At 39.6% G+C, this 12,537-nt stretch overlaps 1 long non-coding RNA gene across 50 annotated transcripts in view; it reads left to right on the top strand.

Annotated features, from left to right (window-relative positions):
- The window catches only part of LOC124417794, a 320,851-nt gene that overhangs the window by 235,467 nt on the left and 72,847 nt on the right, over positions 1 to 12,537 (top strand). For 40 of the 50 annotated variants that reach the window (XR_006936143.1, XR_006936185.1, XR_006936174.1 and 37 more), the window contains one exon: positions 2,848 to 2,952. The exons of the other annotated variants lie outside the window; for them this stretch is intronic. This is a non-coding gene — a long non-coding RNA (uncharacterized LOC124417794). The remainder of the gene's footprint in view (positions 1 to 2,847; positions 2,953 to 12,537) is intronic. 50 annotated transcript variants of the gene reach the window in all.

The raw sequence follows: 12,537 nt of genomic DNA, 5'->3' as shown, positions 1-12,537 counted from the left end.
TTAGAGCTCTTACTAAGAACTGCAGCAATCAATTTTATACAAATTATTCAGACCTGGTAAGGTAGTATGCTGTTTTAGTAGTACAAGAGAACACACTGTGGTTTTATTAAATATAATATAGATTCAAATTGCAACTGAATGCTGTACATCCTCTCATTCAGCAGGAACCCATGTATCCTTTTCTAAAATCTTTTCTGAGGTAGAATTAATTCAGACCTTTTTTTATTTCCTTCTGTATGTACAATTTGAATTGATTTTTGGTCTTGAAAAAGAGCCCTTTGAATGGATGTATTCTAAAACCAGAAACGAATATAAAGAAATACTTAGTATATATACAAGATAGTATAAATTTTGCATGCACACAAGGGTGTGTGTTGATGTCAGATGACGATGACTATTTAGGATATAAGTAGCCTGTAGGTACAGTTATTTTCTAGAGATTCTGTAGCCAATGGATCCAATTCAGCCCCTGTTGATGTAGCTGAAGGAAGCAGAGTGGGCATGAGTGGGCTTTGCTCCCAGCAGGCACCCTCTGCAAAAAACAGGCTAGGATGTCTCCGTATTTTTGAACTTTGGCCAAACCTCAAAAAAAGAAAAGAAAAGGAAAAAAAAATGTTTATTCATGAAGATACACTGATTTTCCAAGAAACGGATTGGGCTATAGACATGCAAACTGTAAAAGTATGCATGTTGTGGAAGGATTTCGCTGTCTCCTGCATAAAATGGGGTATTTTTATCTCTGTGTAGTGTCCCTCTGGTTTCTATTTTCCAAGCAGAAAATGCTTGTCCTTTATGTTTTCCTGCAACAGACATTTTTAACATAATTGCTTACCTTTCTGTGGTTAAATTATTCTTTTGCAAACTTCTGTTTCTTGAGTTATACTCATGTTTTACGATGTCCTTTCCTAAATTCTTTAAAATGTGGTTAGTCTTGGGCTTAATCAATAATATAAAGGTTTGAACATTGAAACAGTGACTGTTCCTCAGATGTGACTGAAAACCAAGCAAATTCAGCAGAAAGGCTTACTCTAAAAAGAACCCAAATATGGGAAATATGGGTGAATGCATTCTCAAGGTGCTTAGCCAACCTTAATTCTTCCATTTAATAAGTGTGATAGATGAATAAAATTGTCTGTAACAGCAGATTAGAAGTAAATGATTTATGAAAATTTATTAGATTATTTCTTGTTTTATGTTCTTTTTCAGAGAAATTTTAAGACAGTCTAGTTCTCTATTTTCAATTTCTTAAGAGTATTGTACAATTAACTCCCTGTTAAAATGTTTAATACATGGGCCAGTAGGAAATCTATTTGGCTATTTGTATTTATCCAAGTCATGGTACTGTGCTTCTCGTTTATTGTTGTTTTTTCCAAATTATCTAGGTTGTATTTACTAGCCCCACTGACATTAGGTTTAAGATACTGCTGTACGGAATTCCGTAAGGATGATGCAGATGGCGGTCTTCTTTCTTGGGGCTCTTTCTTCTTTTAGCATGAAACTGTAATCCAAGAGAATAAAAAATGTATTTAATAAGGAACACCATTTGGCTTGAAGAACTAAAGCATGAAAAGACTGGTGGATATGTTTTTGCAGTTAATTTGATTATTGTCATGTGATACTGAGAGGACAATAACTCACATTTCTGTAGACACAAGTCACTTTGTCCTATCAGCTGGGAGAACCTTGTGCTTGTGCTGGAGAAGGGTCTGTGCAGCACTGAGGCAAGCAGGTAGAGCTCTATGGAAGTGGAAGGCTCTCAGGCTAGTTAAAGGACATAAAAGCAGGTGAATGCCCATGCTACTTGCATGCATATGTGTATATCTATCTATCTGAATGTTGTTGCTGCTTATAGTCAGACTCGGAGCACTTAAAGTACTCATTTTAAAATGGCTACCCTAACGCAAGGGGCTGGTGTTAGGACGCCATTGTCTGGCAGTGAGCTGATCTACAGGATGGCCTGTTATGGGCACAGTGAATGTGAGCATACCACTTGTTCTCCCAGTTTGTTAAAAAAAAAAAAAAAAAAAGGCAAAAGACCTTTCAAAGCAGTAGTTCTAGGAAGGGAAATAGTGTATGACTGTTACTGATTTTGAGACAATTGTGTCTCCTCCCAGGCTGGTATCTGCAACAAGATTTTCTTGTTTGGAAGATGCTTTCATGTCACAGGCAAATGCCTCTTCATTTTATCAGAAGTTGGGAAACAGGGTGATATTTTCTCTTATAAGAAACCAAGTTCGGCTGCAGTGCAACAACAGCTTGGCAATTTCTTTCAGTATAAACAAACAAAAAAAACCAAACACTTGCATTTATCTAGTTTTTACTTTACATGAAGTTAAAATCCATTTAAGTCTGAATGAATGTTTTGTTGAATGAAGGGGAAAAGGCAGAAGGTATGGTGAGTAAAGCAGTGAAGGTAGTTGGATCAAGAAATAATAGGTTAGGAATAAAAACAATCCCACTTTGATGGAGATCATCCTCTATAGTTAGGGATAGAAAGCTGTAATCTAGGTCCTGTGGCCAGAGAATCATAACCACTAGTAATGCATGAAACAAAGGACACACGACAGGTGCCCTGTTGTTCTCATTTTATTCTTACAGGAATTTACTTTGTACTTGTTTTCAGTCAAGTTATGTGTACAACCAGGTTTTGGTACATATCTTGTTGGGGGTTACCACTGCAGAGCAGTAAGGCCACGCTGTCACGAGGAGCCTGTGGATGGTGAAAGCTTTCTAACCTGCACTGTTATTTATACAGATCTTATGTGCTACAAGCCTTGTTCAGGCTTACCAAGAGAAGGTTCATTAGCAGTGGACAAAGATCTCATTGTTAAATATATAACCTTACAGGTGGAGGTTACTTTGTCGTACACAGAGCTAAAGAGTGTTTGTGTTTATGGAAGGAATTCCTCTGCGCTAAATCTGGAAGGTTGGTCTTCATTAGCAATGAGGAAGGTATGTGGACTGATAGCATGGGTGAGTAATCAGCTTCATTTAGTGTTAAACCTACAATAGAGGTTATCTTGGTTAAAATGTATTTTAGCAATGTCCTATACTGTTTAACATGGAAGTACTTAACAATACTAGCAAAACAAAGCCTGTTTGTTAGGTTCAAATCTATTTTTCTATTCTGGTTTATAGATTTTGTTTTCATATATTTTACTGGTAATTCAGAAGGATTTGTTTTGTGATGTTTTGAAATAATTGAAAACACAGGATAGGATGCTAATGATGAAGGAAAACAAATAGTCCAAAGCTGAATCTAGTTATAGATGTCTGAGTTGAAGGAATTGAATCAACTTTTAAATGGCAATTGAGAGCAGAAGACATTTCAAATATTTTCTTGGTGTTAGATGTAAGACCAGAAAACACTCATCCAGTTGGCCATAATTATTTTTAGAGCTCCTCAGTTTCTCACCATTTGTTGATAGTTACTCACAATTTGTTGACAATTAAACATATCTGCATTTCACAAATTAATATCACAAAACTGAGGCCTTTATGTTGCTCAGCCAATATAACGTCTGTACTCTGGATATGGTAGTCCTAATTCAGAGAGCAAGTCTTAACCAGCAAAGACTATTAATGGATGTGTTTGTGTCATACTGAAGATGGTAGAATGTAATTTCTTTGTACATGAGCCTAAATACATCAAATTTTAGGGTGCTATTTTTTTTTTAAATTGTGTTTTTAGGTCTCTGCTTCAAAGAGAGATGTATTTTGTCACCAGTTAATGTGTGTATTATCTTACTGATCCACAATCTGATTAATGTTTGTCGCGTTCCCATGAGATGAAGGGCATATATTATCCCTGTTTTACAGATGCAAAGCTGAAGTATAGATACAGTAGTGCAATCTCCACCAGTTTAGTGTTTTCAGTGTGGGATAGACTACATGGTTCTGCAACATGGCTCTGTATGGCACAGCACCCATTGGCTTCAGGTGTTGATGCAGAACCTCAGAACAGAGTCCTGGAGAGGAAAATGCACGTTTAGAAAGTGTGTGTGGTTGTTGCAAGCCTTGCACAAGGGCAGAAGGGGTGGATTATATTCACCAAAAAAAAAAAAAAAACCCTTCAGCTTTCCAAAGGAGATTCAGATCTGAAAAACAATAATAATTTTATAAAATTACAGCATTGGCAAATTTGGGTTCATATCCAAGGAGCAGCAAAATGTAACTCCACTATGTACAAGATAAATGCTTCTCAAATTTTAATTTCTGGCTAGTAGTCTTGGAAGTAGTAATGTTTTTACAAATAAATGTTATTGTTTGATGAGAAGGACTCTTCTTGGAAGTGTCAAATGATATTTTGCTGTAAGTTTACAAAGAAAGGTAAAATAAAACCAAGCAGAGCTTAGACTGAGGTTTGATAGATCTAAGCAGCCACTAAAAGACAGTGGGAAGCAGCGATAATAAGTGATGCTATGGGTTTTTTTCCCTGCCTATTCACTCACCATTTCAGCACACTGCATATATGTACGCCAAGGTATATTTGCCTGTGTTTGTTGTGCTCTCCAAACAACAGAGTAATAAGCACACCAAATACAGTCTAAATGCACAGTCAGTCTTGCTTTGGTGCCGTGCCTTCAGTCTCTGAAAGTAGCCTGTCAGTCCTGCAGTCTGGTCCTTAACCCATCACTTTTGGAGACTTGCCATACAATCTTTGTTTACTGTAACAAGCATGGAAAAACTGACTTCCTGACTGTAATGCAGAAGTCTAAGCTGAAACCACGCACAGGTGAAAAAACATAGTTCTTCCACTTTGAACTTTTAATGTGTTTCATGTAAAATACCCATCTAAAACTGGGCAGCCAACAAAAGGAAATCAGTCCCTTGTCCAAGACCAAACATTAACTGCATTATCAGCAGTTTCACCAAGGAGCTGATTGTGATGTGTTTCTGTTTGCTTTTCCCTTTGTAGCATGATTTATAATCACAAAACTTCATGGTTTATTTAATTTTTTATGGGTATGATACTAATTTGGTGTGCAACTCTGTACCCTTCATAAACTTCTAGCCATTGCATGTACAGTTCTGACTGATCTCTGTGCAGCCTCTTCATCACAGTTTTTCTTGGGTTTGTAAAATACATTAGGATTTAGAGATTTATTTGTATGAAGAACCAAAGATTACACAATTTGCTTGTCTTCTGACATCTGCATTGTCTTTCATAGCATTCCATGTTAATAAACCCAATACTAGTAGCTGTACCGCTTTATAAGGAAATTAAGATATTTATACTATATATTTGTGTGTTCGGACTAGATTCTCTTCCTTAAGTGTGGGTTTACTAAACAAAGCATTTGAGTTTTGGAGTCAAAATGAAATTGTGACATAAAAGGAATACAAATATAATAGATAACTTGGAGTCCAGTTCCATGGTTCCGTTCTTGGTGGTGTAGGTCAAGTGATCTGTTTTGTAGCTATGAAATATTCCACAGTTATGTCAAATCAGTGTTATTTTACACTTTCAGGAAATTAGGAGGGAACAATAACAAGAATGCAAGTCGAACAAAGAGCAACATGGAACGTTAATATTTTACTCTAAGTTGTTTGTTCATTATGTGTGTTTTAATGCAGTTCCAAATTCTCTAGACAAATTTTATTTTCTTTTTACATCCTAACCATAATTACAGTACCCTACAGGATCTTAAAGGCTGACCCCTTTCACACTGGAATATGCATCATGGCAGTTGTTTTTGAACCATAAGAACTGTTTAGCCCTAGGGTTAAGTGAAATGGAGGAAACAATTTTTACTAAGTCAAAATAATAATGGAAATATTAACCTTAGGAGGCTTCTATAAATGCAGAGAAAATCATGTATATGTTTTTGAGTGATTATCATTTTGATGTGTTTAGATCAACATTCTGCCCTGTTGAATTCCCACATTTCTTCTCTCCTCCAGGACTGCCACTGCAGTCTTTATCACACAAACAGTTTACAGGGATGGAAAAGCACAGCACTTAAGATTCAGAGTCTCAGTCCTTTAAAGTGCTTAGATATATTTTCTAATGATGAAATGTGGTTGAATCTTGTGAAAACATCGTTCAAATGTATAAATATAGCATTTTTAGCTCTACGTGGATCTCTTTTCTGCTTCTTGTTTGTATATATGCCAAATAAGTTTACCCATGGTAATGCTTGTGGAACCATGAAGTTTAGGCAAAGTACACAGTATTTGTACTAGGTGAACTTCAATTTTAAAATAGCAGGTATTAACACTAGGAACAGATTATTATGATTAAACAGCTCACAAATACAAATATATGTGGTCAATGCTATTATGTGGAATAACTGAACTTTGAGAGGGTAGGATAATTGCAATAACCTGTCTATCATACATCCCAGAAATAATGGGGAAATTTTTTCAAGGAGTAGTGTTGAATAATCAGTGAATTAAAATCTGATTCCAGATGAGAACAAGAAGAGATCTATTGTCTACTTCAGCAGTTTCTTGTGATGAGGGTCTGTGCTGAAAATGCGGAAGAAATCTTTCCCTATTATTTTTAAATGCATTTGCTATGGTACTCTAGACACATCCTCGCATATTCTACTGCAAATTACCAAAAGATGTATTTGTACCTATTTCTTGCTTGAATGGACAACCAAAACATATTTTTGGTATGAGACAGTAGCTATATTGGTATTCCAGGTGCCATCAGAAGATGGGTTTGAAGAGGCCTGTCAACTACTGAAGAAGTTTAACTGTGGTCACACAGAACTGTGGGATATTTTACTCTACATCTCTGTGAACTGCAGAGAAAATGCTTCTGGCAATTGATCTCAGTTAAAGTTGACTTGAGCATCTCTAAGCTATGGCAGTGTGTGTCTAATCATACTCTGCGGTCACTAAAAATCTACCAGTATTTGGTAGGACACTTCAAAAGAGCATGGAATACTTCATTCCTTGGCCAGTAGCCATCATGTCTCAGTACTTAAACCTATGTGCAGCTCTGTTGTTTTTGTTCACATGGGGCTAGCAAGTGTTTGTTCTGGTTCGAGTCCATAAAGTTTGCACATTTGAGTTTCAGTTTGAGGTTTTGAGTTCAGTGAAACATCAAGTCTTGCCTGGCTTTTGGGTTGAAACCTCAAGCCTAATGATAATGTTTTCTCCAGCTGCAGATTTTGAAGTGAGGGGTCATTGAAAAACAAACCCCAAGCCCTAATACTTGCTGAGAACCATCAAATGGACCACTCTCTGCAGAATTTAGCAATTGTATTTTTCTGTCAAAATTAGCAACACTATTTTACTGATATGCACATTACTGGTGACATTCTGCTTCAACTGAAGTTAAAGTATTCCTGTTTTTTCCGTTCCTCCTTCCTGGACAGTGCTGTTTAGTCCTACACAGCGGTGGCAGTTCTTGGGTACAATACATGAGAAGTTAATGGTTTGTGAAACCGTTGGCCAGGTTCTTGTTTAAATCCTGTTACTTTTGCCCAGTTTATGCAGTGCCAGTTCTGTGCTTAACCAGTGTGAAGCTCTGCTTGCTTTGATTTAAGGATGTGAGCCCCAAAAGGGACTTTTCACAAAGGGTAAAATGGGTGCTCAAAAGATGATTAGATAACTGGTTGCTAACACTTGAGGTCTTGATCCCTTTAGCAGTGCAACTCTCCCTCAGTTGGGATCTAGTGTTTCATTTTCAGTGAAATTCAATGAATCTTAGACTCATAGGGGTCTATGTTATAGTGGTACTGTACCAAGCAGATAATTAGCCATACAAAGAAGCATACCAAATCTGGTTGAAAAGCACCTGAAAATCATTCGCCAGTGTTCAGTAGCCTTTAAGGAATCACAGAATGGCTTTGGTTGGAAGGGACCTTACAGATCATCTAGTTCCATTCACTCTGCCATGGGTGCAGTTGCCACCCACTAGATCAGGGGCTGCCCAGGGTCCCATCCAACCTGACCATGAACACTTCCAGGGATGGGGCACCTACAGCTTCTCTGAGCAGCCTGTGCCAGAACCTCACCACCGTCTGAGTAAAGAATTTCTTTCCAGTTTCTAATGTAAATCTCCCCTCTTTTAATTTAAAACCATTCCCCCTTGTCCTGTCACTATCTGTCCAGGTGAAAAGTTGGCTCCCTGCTGTTTATATACTCCCCTCAAGTACTGGAAAACTGCAATTAGGTCTCCCCAGAGCCTTCTCTTAAGTTGAACAAGCCCAGTTGCCTCAGTCTGTCTTCATACGAGATGCGCTCCAGCCTTCTGATCATCTTTGTGGCCCTCCTCTGGACCTGCTCCAACAGCTGTGCATCTTTTTTGTGCTGGGGTCCTTTTGTCCTGGGTGCAGTGCTCCTGGCAGGTCCTTAGGAGAACAGAGCAGAGGTGGACAATCACCTCCCTCTCCCTGCTGGCCACCCCTCTTTTGATGCAGCCTAGTATACAATTGGCCTTTTGGCCTGCAAGAGCACACTGCTGGATCATGTCCAGCTTTTTGTTTGACAGAACCTCCAACTCCTTCTCTGTGGGGCTACTCTCAGCGTGTTCTTTTCCTGTTCTGTACACATATCTGGAATTGTCCCAAACCAAGTGCAGCACTTTTCACTTCACTTAGCTGAATCTTACTTGGTTCATGTGAGCCCACTTCTCAAGCTTGTCCAGGTCACTGGGGTCACGAACTGTTCTTATTTTGATCTCCTTGCATATAAATCTAATTCTAATTGTCAATCTAGGGTCTACTCTAATGATGACTTTCACTTCTAAGATTGTTCCCTGTGGACAATTTCAAATCTAAGGTAGCTAAGTGCATTGTTAAGTCAGGATGAATATGCACTAATATGAAGCAGGGTGATGAAATGTTTGAGAACAGATCTTCAAATACTGGCACCAAACAGCTGCAGGGAAAAATTCTGTTGATTACCTGTGTCAAGGTAGCATCCAAAATAAGCCCAGATCTTTCCATATCTTCCCCTGGCACTAGTGGTGCCATCCAGAACTTACTGCCTCAGATCTTCAATGCGGACAACTTCCTTCTTTTCCATTTGCTGTATGGAAGGGGAGAATATATACTGTGGAAGTCAATTGAGAGAGTCATTTTAGACAGGTAATTTTAGTCTGCCTATGAATTACTTCAAGATTTGACAGTACTGCATGGAGGAAGGTGTCTATTCTAGAGATTTAGAGTTTGTTACCCATGCTGTTATTAAAGAATTTAACTGAGAGGTTATCTGAAGGGATCTCAGTGTAAGGATTAGATTTTTCAGCTCTGTGTGCTTGCAGAAGTCTTTCACAAGGAGCTTTTCTTAATCTAAGTCTTTTACATTTCTAAAGAAATGATGACTTCTATTTCTCTTTGTAATTCTTGTCTTTTTCCTTCTTTCCCTTTCTTTTCATTTGCATCTACTGTAGATGTGTATCTCTAGGTTTTATTTAAAGGTACATACATCGTGTACCTACATAGCAAGTTTTTCACAAATTTTTTACATTTATAAATTCTGTAGGGCCCCTTTTTCAGGTCTGTTTAAAAAATGTATCCTGTATTGTTTATCCTGAGTAAACTGGCACACTCCAGCTTCTGTTGGTTTGACCTTAATTTTGACTTCTCAGGGTATCATAGAATCATAGAATGGCCTGAGTTGAAAAGGACCTCAAAGATCATCTAGTTTCAACCCCCCTGCCATGGACAAGTTTGCCAAGCACTAGACCAGGCAGCCCAGAGGCACATCCAGCCTGGCCTTGAATGCCTCCAGAGTAACTCAGGTTTTGCATACATCTGGGCTGTGTTTTTTCTCCTGCTTTTCATAGCTATCACACATACGAGAAAATGAGACTTGTCATGGCTTTTGTTGCTGTCTTAGCTGTTAGGTTAATACTTGAGCTGGAAGCACCCATATATCAAAACAGTTCTCATGTGATGGCAATTTGGAGATGCTACTGATTTGAACAGAACTTGGCAAACTGAATAAGAAATGAAAAGTCTCTTCATTCCTTGACTCCTCTATTTCTCCTCTCCTGCTTCAGTGTTAAATCCAGAAGTGTATGCAACTCATTGTTTCCCACTAGTAGTGCAGAGAAGGTTCTGTATGTAAGAAACTGAGAAAGAACATGTTTTTCCTGCACATCTATTTTCCCAAGGAAGGAGGTGCAGCACTGGAAGAGGTTACTCAGAAAGGTTAAGTAGTCTTCGTCCCCAAGGGTTTTCAGGACGTGGCTTGGAGAAATCATGGCTGACCTGGTGTAATGTTGGCAATAGCTATGCTTCAAGCAGAGAGCTCACTGAGTGACCTCCAGCACATCCGTGTAACCAACATATCTATGATTCTAAGTCAGAACAGATAAATGAGCTACCAAGTGGAAAAAATTATCAGCTCACGAAGTCCTCACAATGCTCCTGTGGTCTGAGGTCCCTTCCAACCCAGGCCATCCTATGAATCTATGATTGTCAGTCTGAGAAACTAATGAGAATGGACAAGAACCTATTTTCAGGCATACTATCATAGAATCATAGAGTGGTTTGGGTTGGGAGGGAAGATCATCTAGTTCCACTCCCCCTGCAATAGGCCTTCCAATAGACCAGGTTGCTCGAAGCCCCATCCAGCCTGGCCTTGAACGCCTCCAGGGAAGGGACATCCACAACCTCACTGGGCAACCTGTTTCAGTGTCTCACCACCCTCCCAGTAAAGAATTTCTTCCTAATATCTAGTCTAAATCTACCCTCTTCCAGTTTAAAATCATTTTCCCTTGTCCTGTTGCAATATTCCCTTATAAAAAGTCCTTCACCAGTTTTCCTGTAGGCCCCCTTCCAGTATGAAGATTCTCAACTCTCAGCCTGTCTTTGTAGGGGAGGAGCTTCAGCCCTATAATCATCTTCGTGGCCTTCCTCTGGACCTGCTCCAACAGCTCCAAGTCCTGCTTGCGTTGGGGGACCTAGAATTGGATGCAGTACTCCAACTGGGGTCTCATGAGAGCAGCATAGAGGGGCAGAATCACCTCCCTTGACCTGCTGGTCACGCTATAATTGCTATAGTTTAAGAACAATGAGTGTGGTCATCAGGACAGCTCCTTGTAATCCAAAGGCCTGAAGATACTTATTGCTGGTCTCAGTCCCTGCCTTGGTAATGTTGGTAATGCTTCTCTTTTAGACTGCAAAAACACCACCTGAAGCCTTTATTCTCCAGATTAGCTGACACTACATCAAAAATGCAGTACTGTAGCCATTAACTATAGTCTGAGTTTGGGTGTGGCAATATCTGTTTTCCAGCAAAGACTTGACTATACTGATACTGTTACATCACATGTGAAAATGCTCTAGGATGACTACGGAAACCCTTTGTATATATGGCTGTGGGACTCTCCTCAACATCGGCATCCTGCTGAGAGCAAACACTGTAACTGGATTGTATGTGTAATTTAGGTCATAGGTACAGCCCATTGAAAAACCCCTTTCTGGTAGTAGCCAATGAGATCAAGCCTTGTGCAAATTTTTTTGCAATGTGCTTCTGTGCGAGCAGTTGGTAAGGCTGAAATCAGCATGAAGGAACATCGGGTTCTGCTCCTGTCACACTTTCCCACCTGAGTGCCTGGCACCTCTCTATTCTGCGGAATTCTGTGCTTGATCTCCAGCTCATAAACTTCAGAGCTTGCAATGGGATCCTGTGTGAAACAGCTGTGTGAACTCATGGCAGCTATCATTTTCCATTTCTCTTACACCGTGTACAGTTTCAGTGTAGATTGCTGGGAGCGTAGCGTTGCAAGGTGGTGCCTGGGTTTTGCAAACAAAGGAGATAGAGGACTCTGTGCCACCTGCTCTGTCGTTTGAACAAATGTTAGGAGCCAAACAAGCTACAAACTACTAGCTGTATTTGTTGAATGAGAACTCTATGCAGCAACAATTCCATCGATCATCAAGGTCAGCTTTTCTGCTTTTGTTTCTCAAGCTAACCAGTCCCTCAGTCCCACGCTCCTATAGGCAAGATGGTGAAGCAGCCAAGGATGTTAACTGCTCGGTGCCCTGACAGAGCACAGCATTGCAGAACTGAACACTTCTGTTGGGGACTGCCTGGGGTATCCTGCTTTGACTACGTTTAACAGCGTGGCACAACACCTCTGCAGGGATTGGCAGGCAATACTGTTTGCTTATTGACTTGGACTGAAAGCTTTGGAGTCAGCAACGTTAGGAAAGCGCTGTCCCTGACTGCAAACCAGGCAGAGCTCTTCATGTCCATAAATGAGGGAAAAACCTTTCTTCTCACTTTTTTGTGATTATTTTGTGGGACGGCACTTTTTCTAAAATCACTGATTTTGGAAATGATGAATGCCCCCTCTGTTCCTCACCATAGTCGGTCTTGAGTGTGAGGCTGAGTGGGAAAAGGAGCAGTCTTGGCAAACAGCTTTTTAGTCTCCAATAAATTATTCAGAACGCAGGTTTGGGCACAGATTGTGGGGAACGATAATGGAGCTGGTTTTCAGAGCCTGTTCATGTTATGAAGACATGGAGTATGCTTTTCAGGAATTCACTTAAGTGAAATCAGCTTTGCATAACGTAGCCTGGAAGTAATATTGCTGCCATCCAGCTAGTGTCTGCGGAACAGCAT

This window comes from Gallus gallus, chromosome 2 (assembly GCF_016699485.2).
Source record: "Gallus gallus isolate bGalGal1 chromosome 2, bGalGal1.mat.broiler.GRCg7b, whole genome shotgun sequence".
Taxonomy (NCBI): domain Eukaryota; kingdom Metazoa; phylum Chordata; class Aves; order Galliformes; family Phasianidae; genus Gallus; species Gallus gallus.
This window is presented reverse-complemented; position numbering and strand designations above follow the sequence as displayed.